Source organism: Haemaphysalis longicornis, unplaced genomic scaffold, assembly GCF_048455015.1.
Source record: "Haemaphysalis longicornis isolate Haplotype H1 unplaced genomic scaffold, Haemaphysalis longicornis Haplotype H1 scaffold_2, whole genome shotgun sequence".
NCBI lineage: Eukaryota > Metazoa > Arthropoda > Arachnida > Ixodida > Ixodidae > Haemaphysalis > Haemaphysalis longicornis.
The window spans coordinates 16,245,487-16,264,952 of NW_027526295.1; the positions used below are offsets into that span (position 1 = coordinate 16,245,487).

Genomic DNA, 19,466 nt, shown 5'->3' on the forward strand with positions numbered 1-19,466 from the left:
AGGTTTATTACAGCGCTAGTAGATCAAATCAAACAGCGACTTCCCTACAACATCACAGTTTTCCAGGAAACATGACTCTTATCGATTGAAAACGCTTTTTGCGTCATGAAGGAGCCATTGATTCCTCTGCTGGAAGCAATAGCAGTCCCCCAATAGAAAAAATTCAAAACCAGTGGAGCAAAATCACCCTCCTGAACTGGAAGCAAATATCATCCACGCAGTCGTTCTGGTGTGAAGTTCACTCCTATAAGGCCGCCTGCGGCGAAAACCTGTTCGCCGAGCTGGCCTGATTTGCCATGTCGATGCTCGTGCTGCCGTATTCTAATGTCGAAGTAGGGAGGACGTTTAGTCAGCTTAACATAGTAAAATTCAAGCTGCCGAACAAGCTGAAGCCTGAAACTACAAAGGCCATCCTCGTCGTAAGATCGGAGCTGAAGCGACACCAGAAACGTTGTTTTGATTACAAACTTTCCGCGGCAGTTTTTAGTGCCATCGGGACATCGGCAACGTATGTGCAACCAAGTCACCTTTCTGGTCCCTGAACAAGTACCAGCGTTCCTGTAGAGATGGTATCAGACGACGACAGCGGCGACGAAGACCTCCATTTGTTTTTTGTTGACCTGTGAGTTCTGTTTTTTTCATCAGTGTGAACATTTATAACTTTAAGCCTCATCTGTGATGAGGTTGACAAATGACGACCACCGCCACACTGAAGCCTCAAGTGTTCTAGTTAGACTCCTTGGAAGACTCTTTTATATGTCATTTCAGCTCTCGTAGTTTGGGGGAGATTCTAAGAATGATAAAGGTATTTATCATACGAGATTTCACTGTTTTTCTAATAAAATAGGCCCTAGCGGGAAATTTAGCGGATATGTTTTAGAATCTAGCGGAATCTGGCGGATTTCTTATTGCTTGTTAGTGGATGTCTGACGCCCAGCGATGGCAACACAGGCCAGGTATTGCTTGAGCCTGCAGAGACAGGGCGGAAGTAACGCCCGAGTATCTCTTCTGCAAGGGCGGCTGTGTAGGAGGAACAACTACGGTGACCCTGCGTGCGTCTTTGGATGAGAAGGAGGCATCTGTGTACGTAACTATGCTAGATCACCATAGCGGTAGCGAACAGTGCATGTTCGAGCTCGACGGCGTCCTGGATGTGAGTTTGCGGAAAGATTGATTGGAATGGTAGGAACCTCGTAATTAGGTGAGGAAGGAGTAGACGCCCATTCCAAGTAAGCTGGAGACGAGTCTGTTGCGCCGCCAAATGAAGATCAACTTGATCCGACATTGATGCGGTCGGCTTAGCAGCCTCCAACTTAGCGACTGGGCTATATCTAGGTACCCCTGAAGCCAAACGAGTGGCAAGTGCAAACATTAATTTTCGAGTTGGGAGATTTATTGACGGTCACGCACCAAGTTCCTGATAGTCCCACGAGCAACAGGTGGAGATGAATGCCGGGTAGCAGGCTAAATGCCGTGCAGCTAAGCTAACAACGTATGGGTACGAGCTAGTTGGTACTCCATCTAAACACCGTAAAGCGCAGTAGGCAAGACAAGGGACAAAGGGGACACGGACGAGCGCTAACTTACAACTGAATTTTATTAACAACACGAAAACATATAAATAGGAAAGATTATCACGCTAATGTGACCACGAAAGGTTGCAAAGCCACCTCGCCATGCAGGCATAATCAGCAGCGTCCATCTAAGAAGGCCAGCTCCTTCGAGGTCAAAGATATGGACGTCGTGCTTACGCAGTCACCAATCTTCTGCAATTCCGCCGCTTCGATAATCGCCCGCGTGCGCTGATCAGAGTCTCGAAATAGCACAGTGCATGCATCGAACAAGGGTTCACACTCGCCACACTCATGGCAATGAATTGCCAGATTGCCCTCCTTTCCTTTCTGCACTTTGTTGTGGTGCTCCCGCAGGCGCGTGTTGAGGCATCGACCCGTTTGACCAATGTACGCTCTTTTACATGAGAGGGGTAACTTGTAGACAACACCTTCCGCGCAATGCACGTACTGGTTTTTAAGTGCGAATGCACTTTATAAGCGACCCCAAACCATCCACCGCCGGCGGCGGCGGCGGCGGCGGCGGCGGCGTCCGCAGTGCTCCTCTATATTTAAAAAAGAAACAGCATCCGGCGCCAGGTTTCGATCCGAGGACTTTGCGGCCGCAGCGCGACGCTCTACCGACGAAGCCACGGACGCCACGCTGATATCAGTGTGAGTAACCCGCCTTATATCTTTAACGCATTCAAACTACGTCGTCAGCGGCGCGCGTTGGCGACTCAGCGGCGTTATAGCGGCTTGATAACTGCGTGGTGTACACGTGATACTACAAACCCGATGGAAGAGATGGAAGAGAAGGCGGCGAGGCGGTGGGCTGCGGGGGCCGAGCGCAAGCGCCGCAAGCGGGCCGACAACCGTGCATTCGCACTTTCACATTCGCCCCCTCGGGGAAATGCGGGGGAATTTTTTTTGTGGTTGACGGAGCATTTAGTCTTTCCATTTCTCACGGGGCATGTTCTGATGCAGAGACTGGACAGCTTGTCAGGGGCGGACATGACAACTTTCACGCCGGCCTTACCACCAATTCTTTTCAGGTTGTGTGATAAGCCGTGCATGTACGGGATGAAAAGGACCAACAGGTAGCGGTCATCCCGTACATGCACGGCTTATCACACAACCTGAAAAGAATTGGTTGTAAGGCCACCGTGAAAGTTATCATGTCCGCCCCTGACAAGCTGTCCAGTCTCTGCAGCGGAACGTTCCCCGTGAGAAAGGGAAAGACTAAATGCTCCGTCAACCACAAAAACCAGTACGTGCATTGCGCGGAAGGTGTTGTCTACAAGTTACCCCTCTCCTGTAAAAGAGCGTACATTGGTCAAACAGGTCGATGCCTCAACACACGCCTGCGGCAGCACCACAACAAAGTGCAGAAAGGAAAGGAGGGCAATCTGGCAATTCATTGCCATGAGGGTGGCGAGTGTGAACCCTTGTTCGATGCATGCACTGTGCTATTTCGAGACTCTGATCAGCGCACGCGGGAGATTATCGAAGCAGCGGAAATGCAGACGATTGGTGACTGCGTAAGCACGACGTCCATATCTTTGACCTCGAAGGAGCTGGCCTTCTTGGATGGACGCTGCTGATTATGCCTGCATGGCGAGGTGGCTTTGCAACCTTTCGTGGTCATATTAGCGTGATAATCTTTCCTATTTATATGTTTTCGTGTTGTTAATAAAATTCAGTTGTAAGTTAGCGTTCGTCCGTGTCCCCTTCGTCCCTTGTCTTGCCTACTGCGCTTTACGGTGTTTAGATGCAGCTAAGCGCGGGACGCGACAAGCCGCTGAAGGTGCTCATGTTGACGCCGGAAATGTTGCTCTTGTGCTTGGTAGTGTTTTTCTTGTGCTTGAAGCAGCCGTGCCAGGCCCGTTGGTTGCACGGTTGCCGCAGCTGAATTCTTTTTTGCAGGTGGTCGCCCGGTGTACGGCTGTTCCCGCCGTGCAGCGCGGAGTCGCTTGAGGAGGGCGGTATGCCGCGCTTCCGTTTCTTCGAGCCGTTCCTGCTTCTTGGGCGAGCTTTTCCAACTCGGCTTGAGTAGTGGCTTCCTCTTGGAGAATTCCCTTCAGTGGAGGTTGTTAATTTGTAGCACTAGTTGATGTTCTTGCAGTCTCTTGGAGCTGGCTGGGTGTTGCGGCCGAGACGTTCCGTATTCGCTCAACATGGGATGGTGTCGAGTAGCTCGAACGCTACTGCTGTCCTTGCACTGCGCCATTTGCTGACGATGGCAGCCCTGTAGTGGTACGTCCTTGCGAGGCATGATCTGCTCACTCCGCATCGAATTGCCCGGGTGTTCTGCTGCAGCTCGGTGATCGAAGGGAACCGTATGTGTTCGCTCGGGTCTGTGATCGCGGTCGGCATTTTGCGGCTAGTGCATCATCAGCCTTAATTTTAGTATGACTTTAGTAGGGCAAAAGTAAACGACTACAAGTACGCCTGGCATAGAAATAACAAAATCCTGGTGAAAAAGGCTGAAAGGCATCCAACGAAACCTATCTATGACTTCCGTGATGTTGCTAGCTTACCTAGATGTCTGACCACTTCTAGATTTTTGTGCGTAAAAGAAACACCAGATGGCACTTGTTTTCCATAAGTCCTACGTGAATCCTAATAAGTTTTCAAAAATGCTTGGGCCAGCCTTTGCAAACTCTTTCAAATCTCTTCATTTTAACCCACAGTCAATCACAAATAAAGAAATGCACTAACTTTATTTTTGCAGCAGTTAGATACATCTTTGGATGTAATTATTGTAACTGAAACTTGGTCGAAAAATAATTGTGATCTTATCCGTCTTCCTATGTACCAAACATTTTTTTAAACCGCGATAATGGTCCAAGGGGTGGTGTTTGTATGCTGTCTAATAATATTTGGGAACCGGACTTGCTACCGTTATTTACAGTATGCACGTGCGACTATGAAGTGTTATCTGTATGTTCAGGAAGCACCCTTTTTGTAGTGTGTTATCGTCCTCGACTGGGCTCAGTCACAGCCTTTATTAGTTTCTTTGAATGTCTACTTTCATACTTCCGCGAAAAGCAATTAGACCTAGTATGTGGAGGGGACATAAGCATTAACATGTTAAGTAATGATGTTTCGAAAATACATTTTGAGTTGTTAATACAGGCAACTGAGTTTTCAAATGGTATTGATTTACCAACCTGCATCAGGCAAAATTTTTCTGTTACTAGATCTGTTTATTACGAACATAGACAGAGCAAGGGTGAAATCTGGAGTAATTAGCGCCGATACTATAGTTGTTGACAGGGTAACTCTGCAGGAGAAGCTCCGCCCATGGGCGTGAGGCGGTCGCCTTGGGGGACTTCCGCGATTTAGAATGTAGTTCCGTAATGACAATGTTTTTTTGCATGTAAATGATCACTACCAAGAAGGGAATCATATCAATATCGAATAATTTTTACGGCACGAATAACAATTTAGTTAGAAGGTACGCACAAACTTAAAAAAACATTATAGAAAAGGTGGTGCGGCAGAAAAAAAAGAAATGCGAATATGCCACAAAAAAGAAATTAGAGTTAGGAAATGTATGTAATTGTTTTCATTTTTTAAATGCACATTGCTGCATAACAGAATGTTCTTAGCAGTTTTCCTTTAAAAAAATTCGAGGTAAGTTACGCGTGCATTAGTTCCTACGTTTGAGAGACGTTTGAGGTTCCTACGTTTAAGAAGTTTGAGAGACAAGCTCAACGGGACAGCTGGTTTGACAAGCGTAACGCAAGGAAAACGGAAAAAATATTTGTTAATGAGCACTTTGCTCCTGAAACAAAACATCTACTTTGGCAAGCCAGGCAGGTTGCCAAGACCAAAGTCATTTAAGTTCACATGGGTTAGAAATGGAAACGGTCTGATGAAGAAGACTGAGGGATTAAAGACAGTAAGAATACAAAGCGAAATGGACTTGTTGAAACTAAGTTAGGAATGCTCAGTGAAGTTGACTGCTTCAAAGAATGGACAGAAAGTAGACTGGTATTCAGCGACACGTTCAATAGGCCGTTGCTAGACCTTGTACATACAGTAATACCTCGTTAACTCGAACTCGCATATCTCGAAAAATCGGCTAAGTCGAAATTTTCCGCGGCACCGAACATTTTCCTATACGTCCCATGTATATTTTTCCCTTTATCTCGAAGTATTTTTGGGTCGGATTGCGGATAAGTCGAAATCTTGACTGGGAGTGGAACGAAAATTCCGCCGCCGGACCATTTCACAAGATTCGCGCGATGCTGCCACGCCTGAAGTCCGTCGATTTTTTTGTCTTATTTAGCCGCGCCTGCCATACGTCGATGCTTTCCGCGAACGCGAAGTGCGCGAAGTCTCAGCCCAGCGACATATGAACTTTGTCAAGCAACCCTGTGGCACGTCATGTGACACATGCGCTGAGCAGGGAGGCCCTCTGCCATGGAGGAAAGAAAAGGCCCTCTGCCCACGCTTGGCGTAGTTTGTCTCGTTCGCTTTGTGCCCGAGTACGACCGCAAAGCAGACGAGCATTAGGCAGTTTTTCTATGCTAAATAAAATGGCAGTGCGGCAAAAGCCAGCCGGTTCAAGTCTCTTGTATGTTATTTTTTTTTCTCTTTTAAACCTGCACGAGAAGAAAGATTAGAAACTGCCGCTGAAGAGCCGGTAAGTAGTAGTGATTTTTCTGAAGAGCGCTCATTTTTCCCGGCGATTAGCGCAACTTTGCTCATCTCGAAAATCCGTTTATCTCGAAATTTTCCCTGGTTTTTACGATTTCGAGTTAACGAGGTATTACTGTATTAATGTTCGAAGTCTTAGGAAACACTGGGATTTTCTGAATGTTTATTTACAGGATACGCGTACTTACTTGGATGCATTTAATAACTGAGACTCACCTCACAGATTGTGAATGTACTACGCATGCGCTACAGGGTTTCCACCAATACTCTTTATGTCGCCCCGGCGGAAAGGGAGGGGGTATAATGGTATTTATAAAAGAAGCATGGCTGGCGGAAACAATTAGCTGCAAGTTTAAAAGTGCTGAGGTACTTGCTTTCACTGTAAGCAAGCCTGAGGCTAGTTTTGTTATTGTTGCTGTGTGTAGGCCTCCGAATTCAGACCTCCACTCATTCTTTGAGGAATTTTCAGTGTTTTTGAGAAAAAGTACCCACGACATACCCACGAAAACCCAAAAACCCATGAAAACCTGACGAAAACCAGGGGATTTTAATATTGATATCAGTGACCCACGGAAAAGAGGAACCTCGGATTACTTAGATTTATTGGCTGGTTTTAGCATGTAAAGCCTTATATACAAGTTCACTAGGGAAGAAATCTTGGCTTCGCGATTAACTCAGTCGTGTATTGACCACATAGCTTCCAGATGTTCCAAGTTTGAAACTTTAGCCACTGTAGTGCGTAAACAAGTAGCTCATAATTATTTTACGGCCTTGTGTGTCTTATCAACGCAGTCTGTGGATACTGATTCAGCTCATTTTATTGACTACATTGATAACAAAATAATGGATGCACTCATACAGAAATATGACTGGTCTCTGTTATCAGTCACGGACCATGTAGCGGCTTATGATCAGCTGATAAGTCAGTATAACACGTTTATTTCCCTCGCAACTAAAAAGGTGAAACTCAGAAGTCGTAACCCACAGAAAAATGGATTACAATGCCTATACTGGAATTGGCGCACGAGAAATATAGGCTGTAGAAGCGATGTAAAAATAATCTATCTGATTTACTCCTGCACCAAGAATATCGAATAATTCGTAACAGGCTGACGGCAAAACTACGGCTAAGTAAAAAGCAATATTTTGTGGCAGAGTATGGCAAGTGTACAAATAATATGAGAAAAACGTGTGGTCTTTTAGATGATCTCATGGACAAGCCAAGGCAAAAAAATTTAGATGATAGTTTAATGAATACTTTTGCTCCGGAACACCCATTGACTATCGCGAATTCATTTAAAGAAACTTTTGAAGCTTCTTTGGAAAAGTTGAAGGAAACGTCTAGTGTGGTGTCGGGTTTGTCATATATTGGCCCTACTCTTTCGAATTCTGCCTACCTGCCGTCAGTCGATGGAAATGAGCTATGGAAGGTTATTGATACACTTTCCCTAGTTAAACCGCCAGGTTACGACCGATTGAGTCTACGAGACATAAAATATAATTATTGTAAATTTAAGGACTTGCTTGTTTTTATTTTAAACGGGAGCTTTGAAACTGGTGTAATTCCCCAGGGCATGAAGGTATCGGTGATTAGGCCCATTCATAAAGCTGGCCGGAAGGAGGACAAGAATAATTAAATTCAAATTTCAATAATCCCTGTTAATAATGAAAAATTATCCCTTATAATGGAAAAACTTGTTAATAAAAGCATGACATCTTTCTGTGATAGATTTTCTATTATAAGTCCAACGCAATACGGCCTCAGGAGTGGAATTATTACTACTGATCTGCTAGAACAATGCAGCGACTATGTAAACAAGCATATAGATCACAACAAAATAGTAGTTGGACTTTTTTTAGAATTAACTAAACCATTCGATACCATCGACCAAAATATAATGCTGCACAAACTAGAAAATATAGATTTCCGCGGTCCATACCAAAAATGTTTTACCAGTTATTTTGCTGATCGCATTCAAGTAGTGGGTGTTAAAAACGTGCATAGCGCCTTCATGCATGTTAAATACTGAGTGCCACAAGAATCCGTGCTCGGACCTCTTTTATTTAACATTTATGTTAATGATATTGCAAACCTTCAATTGAATGCCCAACTCCTTCAGTACGCAGATGACATGGCACTAATCTTGTCACAGGAATCTTACAATGAGGCTATAGAGCTACTTCAAAATGATGTAACCAAAGTAGTAACATGGCTGGATAAAAATAAAATATTTTTAAACAAGAACAAAACCACGTTAATTTGCTTTAGAAACCCGCATAAGACAATAATACGTAACGGATCTATTGGGTTGCATTCTGATTATTGTAAAGACTGTTCGTTCTTCCCGCTACAGCTTTCATCCACAGTGAAATGAACCTGGGTGTTCATTTTGACGAGCACATGTCCTGGGTGCTTCACGTTGAATACATTATCAAACGCCTCAGAACCGTGTCCGCCCAGGTATATAACCTAAAATTTAGTTCCGCTCTCAACCTGCGCCGGCTGGTTTTTAAGGCCCAAGGGCAGTCTATTCTGTGATATGGAATTTCAGTCAATGGTTCCTGCACACACACCAGAATACACAGAATCGGAAAGTCATTGGATGGAATATCTAGTAACATATTATATGGTACTGACCTCGAAACATTGAATAAAGGGGTAAAAACGTACATTGCCGGTGTGGATTCTTTTGTTGATCTATGTAATCAAGTAGTACGTTTGCAAAACTTCTTTTGTACTCGTTATAAAAAAGTAGTAAAAAAGCCTAGGGTGCTACGCAAAACAGACCGTTACGAATTGCCTAGAATGTATACAAACTATGGCAAACGGTGCCGAGAATACTACGCTCCTTTTTATTTCAATCAGTTGCCCGAGGACATAGAAAGGTTATGCTCAATAATTAAGGCGAAATCTCAAATTAAACATTGGTTAAAATATGTAAAGTAATGGAGTGTCGTTGACAGTGTGTTATCCGGTAGAAGCAGTATGATCTATTTCGAGCAGCTCCTTCTGTCCATTCAGTTGTTTTATTTGTTTTTTTACCTCATTCGTTTATATTCTGTAACTCTTATCAACATGTGTGTGAACTTCAAAAATTGGAGATTTTGTGAATTTTCATGAGTGCGAATGTGCATCTTGTTATAGTGATGTGTATATGGTGTTTCGTTTTTGGTTTTGTCTTTGTCAAAAGAGTTGCCTCTTCTATTGTTACCCCTGAGTGAGCATCCTGAGTCTGCCGTGACCCCCCCACAAGCGATTTGAGCTTCTGCGGGCACGAAATGTACCGTAAAATTTAGGTTTTTGACGCATTCGCGCATGCATACTGTGCCGCCATCACCACTTGCATCGCGCGTCCCCTCATCGGCTCTGTGAGTGCGTTGCGTGGCTTTTCTTCCGTGACGGAACCCGCGTGGTAACATCGGCGTGCGATTCTTCCTTGCCTGGTGAGTCTGGTGGAGCTTCAACCGCTACACCGAGGACCCTAAGTAAGAACAAGAGCGGCAACGTGCTCGACAGCACAACGCGGAAAATGATATTTCACTGCTACGAGTTCTGGCGGGTCAGGGAGCCGAAATTTACCGTAGAAGATACTGCCGCATTTATCGCCGATATGCTCGAAATTCGCGCGCGGACCGTGTCTGCGGTCAATAAGGAGGCACAAGCCACTGGTAGAGTGTTGTCAACGCCGTCTCGCAAACGCCCGCGGAATTCCGAGAAGATGCGACGCAGTGCCTTGAACGACAGCTTCACGTTGAACGCGCTGAGGTCCTGCGTGGGCGGCTTTTTTCGCCGCAACGAAATACCGACGGTGGCAAAGATAACAAAGGAGTTCTCGGAGCGTACAGGTCACCCGTCGCTGAAGCCATGGACTGTTCGTCGTCTACTTCGAGACATCGGGTTAAAGCGGGAGAATAGAAGCCGGAACTCTTTGCTGCTTGCTCGGGAAGGCATCCTGCGTGACATGACAAGTACCTGCGTGACATTCGGCGATACCGAGCGGAAATTCGGCAAATTTTCTACTTGGACGAGACCTGGGTGACGGCAGGACACACGACCTCGACTGTGTGGACTGACACCAGTGTGAAGTCCAGTGCAGACGCCTTCAGGCGCGGCCTGACGACGGAACTGAAGCAGCCGTCAGGTAAAGGTCAGTGGGTCATTGTCACCCACATATGCAGCAAAGATGGCTTCGTTGATGGATGTCTCGACGTGTTCCGTGGCAAAAAGACAGGGGACTACAACGAAGAAATGGACGGCCCCCGCTTCGAAGGCTGGTTTGACGGTGTGCTGCAGAGGCTCCCGATTGGTAGCGTCATAGTGATGGACAATGCCTCCTACCACTCACGGCGGAACGAGGCAGTGCCAACGACGAATTCCCTCAAGGGAATGATCTCAGAGTGGTTGGACAGCAAAGGTGTCCAGTACGATGCCGGCCTGACCAAGAAGCAGCTGCTGGAAATAGTTGCTCGTGTGAAGCCACGCTTCATCAGCTACCGAGTTGGCACGGCTGCACAGAAGGCAGGCTTTATTGTGGTAAGGCTGCCGCCTTACCACTGCGAGTTCAATCCTATTGAACTGATCTGGGCGCAAGTTAAGAACGCTGTGGCAGCAGCCAACACGACGTTCAACATTGCGCATGTGGAACAGCTGCTAAAGGATAAGGTCGCAGAAGTCACAGCCGAACATTGGCGGGAGGCTGTGAGGCATGGGCAAACACTTGAGGAAACGTTTCAGCAAGTGACGTGCAGTACTGACCACATTGACCCAATCGTCATCACGCCTGAGGAAGACGACGAAAGCACTTCCGACGACGCCACCGCTTCTGACAGCGACATCTCAGGTGTTCGGCCTGTTGATGAACTTTGAAAACGACGACGACAGCACTTCCAATGGCACAGCTGCTTCCTACAGCACCAACCGCTTTGGTTGGAGGCGTTAAACGCGCCGAAGCTACACCTGGGATATGAGGTCCACTGTAGTGGAGAGCTCTGGATTAATTTCGACCACCTGGGGATCTTTAACGTGCGCCGAAATCTTGACACACGCACGTTTTCGCTTTTCGCCTCCATCAGAAAAGCAGCCACCGTGTCTGGGATTGACCCCGCATCCTTGGACTGCAGCGGGTCGGCAACGTCTCTGGTGTTTGCCACCATCAGCACTTCACCATTTCCACCATCACCATGATGAAATAGCCTTTTTAAAGGCTACCAAAATATTGTTTGGCGGAATTGGGCCTTGGTGACACCCATCCCTGTCTGCTCTCAAGACTTAATGATCTAGGACCTAAAACAATGGCAAGAAAAGCAGTGTCTTATGAAATAGCAACAGAGTACTTCGATACATTTCAACACCACAGAAAGATAACTATACCACTAGCTGAAGAAAAGATTGTAATATCTGCACATCTAACCATGCACCAGTAGCAGCGATGCCAGTGGTTTTGACTCTGATGGCGGAAAGCACAATGCCATAAAGGTGTACTGAAGTGTAAAAGCAAGTTGGCCTGTATAAGTAGTAGAAGAGTGTCGTGAACACAAACATACCACTCACAGCAGCAGCAGAGTCTTTTCATTACATAAAAAGCAATCAGCATGAAAACAGGTATCACCGCCCCAAACACTTTCCCACACTTCATTTCATGACATCACAAGTGTTGAATGGTGCATCACAGGATTGGTGGATTTTGCCGAAACATTTTTTTGAAGCTAACACTGCGTCAGGCACATGAAAACGTAAATTAATTGATGTGGGAAGTTACTCATGCGGAAAGCTCAGCTACCAAACATAAAGCAGGATGCCTCAGTCCAAGCGGCTAGCGTTGTTTCAATTTTTGTTGAAACATTTCGCCTTGCTTGTATACAAGCACAGCCAAAAGATGCATGCATGCCGGTCAGCATCAGAGCCTACTGTACCTGCTTACCCCTGGTGCATACATACAACAGAAACGGACAAAATAAAACTGAGTGCAATCACATTGCAAAAATGGACGGGATATAGTAGACGGAAACGTCAGGTTCAATTGTCAGCAAACAAGTCATTGTGAGTCAGAAAAAACGTCTGCGAGAGCTATGAAACGTATGATATTTCAGTTAAAACACAAATTTATTTTGCCTTTAGTGCTCCTTGAAAGACAATCAATTGCAGAATCAGTGGGCTATGCATCTTCGAGTTGGCAAAATCACCTGCAGTTGCAAGAAAACAAGTGGTCCACTCTCACACTATTGTGTAATAAAGTTGTCTCTCTCTCATTTGCCAGTCCAGAATAGGTCTGAGCAGTTTGCGGCCAGGCCTGAGGGCTGATCTAGCAGTAGGCATTCCATGGGCAGAAATAAAGTATGGAGCTACTCCTTTTCAACTCTCACCGCTGTTTCTTGGCCAGAAGCAAAAGTGTGTACATGAGAAGCCGCAACTTAACAGCATGAAGGCCTGAATTCATTTTAACATATTACACGAGTGTCTTCAACTCTCATCGCAGCTTCACGGCCAGAAGCAACAGTGTGTGCATGAGAAGCAGCGACTTCAGAGCATGAAGGCCTGAATTTATTTTGACGTATAAGAGCCTTTCATTCTTGCGTAGCTTCCTAGCGAGAATCAACAACCCACCCTTGCGAAGCACTGACACAGCAGGCACCTTAAAGTCGTAACCTCTAAACGTTGCAACCTGCTAAGCGAACTTTTCTCTAATTTTTACATCCAGGAACAAAAAAGTGCGTTTGAAAAGCAGCACCATGACACTCCGAAGGGTTGAAGTTAAACCATCTTGATATGCTGCATTGTTGTTTTCTATTCTTACGACAGCTGTATAACCAGAAGCAACAGTGTGTGCTTGGAAATCAGTGACATGGTACTCTTAAGGGGTGACATAAACCATTTCTATCTGCTACAGAAGTGTTGGCAATTATTACAACAGCTCTTCAACCTAAACAACCTTCAGCCACTCTATGAAACCTATCCCACTAATGTCACCATCCCCTGTGGCACTGTGGTTTTCTTTTCTCTCTCTCTCTCTCTCTCTCTCTCTCTCTCTCTCTCTCTCTCTCTCTCTCTCTCTCTCTATCCCTCCCTCAATCTCTCTCTCTCTCTTTGCGATTGCGATTTATAAATCATCCATTCGAGTTCAAGACAGCCTTGTCGAACGAAATAAAGGATAGTTGCGGCAACATGATAGCTGATATCGTGCATGTATATAGAAATATGTAAGTGTGGGGAAAAGGTGTTGAATCAAAATGAACTAAAGTGCTATGGGAAGTCTCTCAAACATTTGCCCCACCCTATAGAATAACAATGGTTTATCTGCCACTAAACATTGTAAATACTTTTAACTTGAATGTAAACTCTGTGTAAAACTCCGTAAAATATTCAGTGAAGAAGCACAAGAATGTAAGCATTAATCCGCAGCCACCAATATGAAGCAGAACTGCAATTAACAAATTTTTATTAATGGTGAAGGCCATCACAAAACTCTGCTGAGAGACAATGCCAAGATGAACTGTTGGTTTAGTCCTCTGAAATCCGAAATACATGAAGCTATATTAAACCAAGTTTAATAGCTTGCACTTCTGAGAAAATCCAACACTGCAGACACAATACAAGGCAATTTGAGCTCAGTCCACGCGTTCAGTTTCTTTCATGCCGCTTTGATTAGCAACGGATACATATATATATATATATATATACAGACGAACACCGCATAAAACGCAGCGCACATGAGCAGTTCTGGCAATGTATCGAAAACACGTGAAGTCCTGGCGCGGGGCTACACACTTCTAGCGTTCTGCAATGACTGAATTCAATATCAAGCAATACCACACTGCGACTGTTTAGTTACCCTCTTACAAGCAGCCACAAATCCAGTCACTGCATTTGATTACGTGATCAACATTCGCGCTCGTTCATACTATTTTTTTTTGCTGTAAAGCTATGCAGTCTCAGACGACTGTGCGCGAACGTTTCGTTCTTCTCACGTCTCTCCAATAATGCTGTAATCATGCTTCCTTACATCAGGTAAAAAAAAAAAACATTGTTGCTCCGTCTGTACCTCGAACAGGCAGAGCAACATGCGCTACCGATGCCAATTAGTAATGAACGGTACCGTCCGCTGTTATAAGTCAAGTATAACCCGATACTTAATGACGCGTAAAGTTGTACGGCCAGCTGCCCGTATGCGACGAAAACACCACGCCGCACACGCGAGCACAACACTGCACGGCGTCAGGCCAGACGGGAACAAACTACGTAGGGCTAGTGCTCAACACCGGGCGCAGCGTTCGTTCACAGCACAAAAAAATAACCCTTGCAACTGGTCACCGCTACTGTCGTAGAAGAGAGCCACTCATATTATTCCCTTAGAGAGATTGCGTTACGCGAAAACACTCTCCACAATCACCCAGGCAATAGTGCAGCCTTGATATTTTCGGTTTATTGGTGACGACGGTGCGCACAAAAACAGACACCACAATTTCCTGGTGTACAAATCACTGCAAAGACTTACACAAAAAACATCCCCCTCGCGAGGGGCACGATTATATGCAGAGCATTTCTGCGGGGGGGCGCGCCTGCAAGTCGTATGGATTACGTATTGGTTGTTGTTGTTGTAATTGTTGTCTTCCAGCGTAGACATTGTCGATGAAGTCGATGGTGAAACGTGCCGTGAACCCCCTGCAGCGGCTATGACGCAACGTGGAGCGGCTATGACGCAACGTGGCGCGGCTATGACGCAACACAATCCACTTTATTACAATCCAATCCAAATCCAAGCCAAGCCAATCCAATCGAATCCAATCCAATCCCCACCTGTTCTTGCGCGCGAACCTAACGCGGCGAGAGAGGGTGTTGCGCACGTCCCCACCTGTTGTGCGCCCGAACCGAACGCGGCGAGAGAGGGCGTTGCGAGCGGAGAGAAGGTGAGGAGGATGCGGGGGAGAGGGCGCACCTCTGGCCGACGGTTGAATGAGTCAAGATAAACAGGAGCGCCGACTTCGCTCTCTCCGGCGGGCTCTTAATGTCCATAACTCGCGGAGCACAATGTAGATGGCGCAGCGAAAGGGACCTTAGCCGGCGGCGGCTAAGCGGCCGGCGTTCCCCGTGCGCCGGCGGGCGAGTTGGCGGAACGCATTCCGTCGGCTCTGTCGTCTGCTTCGGCGACGGTAGTTTTGGGCACGGACTGCTTTGGGCCTGCTTTGGCGCCGCTTCGCGTTCATTGCGCGCCTCCTTCGCACAGTTGATTAACTTGTTCGACAGCACCTTCCGGGTAACTCGGACCCGAAGGAATTGAGTGGCCGTACGGCAAATATACGTTAAGGATTGGTTTGCATGGCGGGAAAACAAAATATAGAGACCACATACAAACATATGGCTGCTATACAAACACTACCTTTTGCGCGGTGCTTGCCGAAAATGTGGCTCCGTTTTGTAAATTTGGGAATACCAATTTGGGTGTGTTTTAACAGGTTTTACAAAAGGTGAAAGGAGCAACTGGTTCTGATCACTGGCGATTATAAAAGTTCCCTTAGCTTTCTCGCAGTTCAGCAACTTGCGTCCAAAACAGAGTGCGCCTAGAACACGGGCCGGCACTTACACGCTCATCAGAAAAGAACAGAAATGCGATAACATCACCCGCGACTGCCCGCGACGTAGCAATCTGCTCAAGATCAAGTCCCTGACAGTGCGGTCTTCTCACAAGCCTTCATTTCGCGATAACTCGCCGAAAAAAAAGGTTTAACGAGCCGGTTGTTTTGCTGATCAGCCGCTTAACGGAAAAAAAAAACGCCGGGAACCCTGGTAGCCCAAAAAAAATCGCGCCAATCCACCCCGTGAATGTGGTTGGAAAGCAAAGCTGTAAACGGCACACATAACGATTACCCATGCGAGGTCACTTAAATTAACTCACATCGCTCTGCAAATAGCAAAACCAGAGAGAAGGGAAATGCACTTAACCGCGCCATTTATTACTTCAAAGAGATATTCTTGTTAAGGTTAAATCAATGCATGAAGCATGAATGGTATTTGGTTGAGTTGTATTGGTGTAGCACAACAGTGGAAACTTTTTTTATAAAATTAAAGTAAGTTCCAACCCGGTGTTAGACGATCTTTCTTCTCCGTCTCTGCGCCGCGGACGGAGGCGACGAGATTTGCGGCAGAAAAGGCGGAGGAGGAAGAAATACTTCTGTTCAGATTTCTGAACAACCCAGAGTGCAGCCCTGGGAGTGATTCCTTCTTCTGTGGGGCCCATATGCAGTCCGCGCGGCCTGTGTTCTGTCCACCCGCTGAAGCTGGGTACCTAGAGAGGGCCTGGACAGCAGCATCTCCCATTGCTCTTGTTGCGTAGTTGACGGAAAGAGAGGAGGGTGCTCAGGGCTAAAGTCGCACACGCCGATTACGGGGTGGAGTGTTCCTACTTTTGAGCAAAATTTACATTCAGCGTCGTAGCGATTCGGATACATTAAGAGACTTCGCGTAGGCTATGGGAAGGAGCCCGGATTGTATGAGCCGTAGGGTAGTTTATTGTTCTCTGGAAAGGTCAGGGTAAGGCGAAGGTACGGTCTGTCTCAGAAGGCGATAATGCTGGGTTATCTCCCTGAACGTGACAAGCGGGTGACTGCCCTCGTGCAGCTCCATAGCACGGGAGGTAAAAGCGCAGGCTTGTTGGGTGGGCGTATTTGTTGCCCTCCATTGAAGCGTGAGGGGGTGTCCAAATGAGCTAAATGGAACCGTTTGGGGAGTGGTTTTTTAGCACGCGCCGTGCAGGTCAGGACACCCAACCCTACTGGTAATTCCAGTAAGCTTGCTGGGAATAGATGACTACCCTCCGAACCCCTGGTTGAGCGAGAGCCAAGGTGATGGCTGCCTCTTCTGCTGCTGTCATTTCTTGGGTGCTAAGCGAGGTACACGCAAGGAGGTTGGTTCTGGAGGTAGCCACAATCATGGCATATTGCTGCCCTCGATGTTTGGAGGCGTCTGTGCATGTCCCCACTGAGGGTGGTGTTTAGCGCTTGAGCCCGTGCTTTTCGGTGACCCTCGTCATGTGAGGGGTTCATATTTCTAAGCAAAGGGAGCATCTTTAGTTTTAGTCGCCAAGTGTCTGGGAGTACGTCAAGCGGAGTGACATTCTGGGCTGCCCAGCCAATCTGGTGAAGCATGTGGTTACCCATCGCAGTTCTGAGTCGGACCTTCTAGTTAGAAAGATGGCCTTCTATCAGCTCTTTCACCGTGTTGTGGAGCCCCGTGCTAAGCAGCCTCTGAGTGGACGTACTCATGAGAAGACCAATGGCGTGCTAGACCGCGTTTCTAATGATTATATAAAGCATCTCTACATCTTCCTTGTAGAGAAGAAGACAGGGGGTTGATTTAAGTAACTCTCGAGAGGACAAAAGCTTCAATTAATCGAAAGATACCGGGTTCCTTTAGGCCTCGCTTCTTGGTGGCAACTCGCCTGATCATGTGTATGATTTGATTAATGCTGTTTTTGAGGCGCTGCAAGGAGACGTCACTCTTCGTGTTAGCCTCGAGATGTAGGCCCAGGATCTTGATGCTGGGGCTCGGAGTCATAGCCTGGCCATCAAGGAGTATTTGAATGTATTCCTTGGTTTGGCGTGAGGGCGGACGACAAGGAGCTGTGATTGTTTACGTGAACACTGCAGGCCACAGTCTTTATAGCACATTGGCGTTCTAGAAGTGAGATGCCATGCATTTGTGTGAGGTTCCTTTAATTTCTGTAACTCTTAGCACATGAGTAATGTGCGCACAGGGCCGCTAGACGGGCGTGAGTGGTCGCGTGACGCTTTCACGTGGCATTCAGCGAGAATGCAAGGGGTAAACCGATAGATGTGCTTGGTGAGTACACCACCTGTCTTCCCTGTCTTCGCGTGCGCTCGTAGCTAAATCGGTAAGACACCGGGCTCTCGCTTTGTTAGTCTATTAGTTCCAGGTTCGATTCCCGGCGATGCCAGTAAATTCTTTTATTTGTTCATTGGAGTTTTCTGGTGACACCAACGGTCGCGAAAGAACCCTTGGGGGGTAGAGGTAAAAAGCTTTGCTTTAAAAATTGCAGCCATACAAATCGCAGCATTTTATTTAGAGACCGCGGTGTTATCGACGAGATAACACGACCGTAGAGCGACAGTGAACATCGGGTGGTAAGTTGCGGCATGAGTAAAAATGAAGTATGCGTTTGATATTCTTGGGTTCCTTATCAAGCTGACAGTGTTTTTGTACACTTGATACACCAGGGCAGCCGTCCAATTCAGTCATTGGCACAGAAATGTGCCTCATTGCCGTTTGCCGATGGAGTCTCCGGGCGACCCTCGTAAGCGTTGTTCGTGCGCAGAAGCAGCATAAATAATTAAGCACGCGGCCGGAGAGCGGGATAACAACAGAGGGTAACCTTTGCGCTGCATCGATTCGTCGTAAGCAGAATCACGCTAGAGTGTGTTGTGGCGTTCCATATTACTCTTGCTCATTTTTTGGTGCTTCTGAAGTCGTCGTCGTTCAGTTGCGTCTTACATGTGCTGGGTTAGTACAATATTTTTAGTGGATATTCATAATGTCAGACTAAACGTTCGGGAATAAGCGATCGGCATGTATGCGGCGGCGTGCGATTATCTGCGCCGTCTAGTGCGGCCGCGCACGGGTGTTTAAATTCCGCGCGTGCACGCATGCCTCCTGTATTGTAGGACAGGCATAAGACAGACGTCGCTGCGCAAGAAAAGATGCCTCTGGGGAGAGCGAAGAAGGGAAGAGCCATGTACAGAGGCACAGCGACGAGAGGGCGAACGAAGGAGGAAGAGAGCAAAGGGAAAGCTGGGCGGCCGGCGGCGCGTGGACATTATCGGCCCGAGCAAAAGATTTTTTCTGGGCCACAGTCGGCGCTCCTCTTTATATCTTGCTCCGTGGTCAAGGATATAAGGCACGTTCGTAACCTTCCGTTCTGTGTCGGCTTTGTGGCTCAGTTGGTAGAGCACCGTGCACCTTGCGTTCCGGCCGCAGAGTCGTAGGATCAAAACCTGGCGCCGGCAAGTATTTATATAGTGTAGGGGGAGCGATGCGGACGCGGACTACGGACGCCAACGCGGGTGACATCGTGAGTTACTGAAATGCTCTGCATTTAAAACAAGCAACGATCCCGAAACAAACGCGTTGTTGATGCACTACAGCACAATCGCAACCCGCGTACAGCGCTTTGGTCCCGACAAGGTCGACGCTTGACGACGCGACGGCGGTACGGTGGTCGGCAAGCAAGTGCGACCATA

General features: G+C 46.9%; 1 protein-coding gene across 1 annotated transcript in view; it reads left to right on the top strand.

The window, feature by feature from the left end:
• Positions 1-19,466, top strand: part of LOC144168770 (pecanex-like protein 4) — a 473,206-nt gene that overhangs the window by 446,746 nt on the left and 6,994 nt on the right. The gene's annotated exons all lie outside the window — the stretch shown is intronic.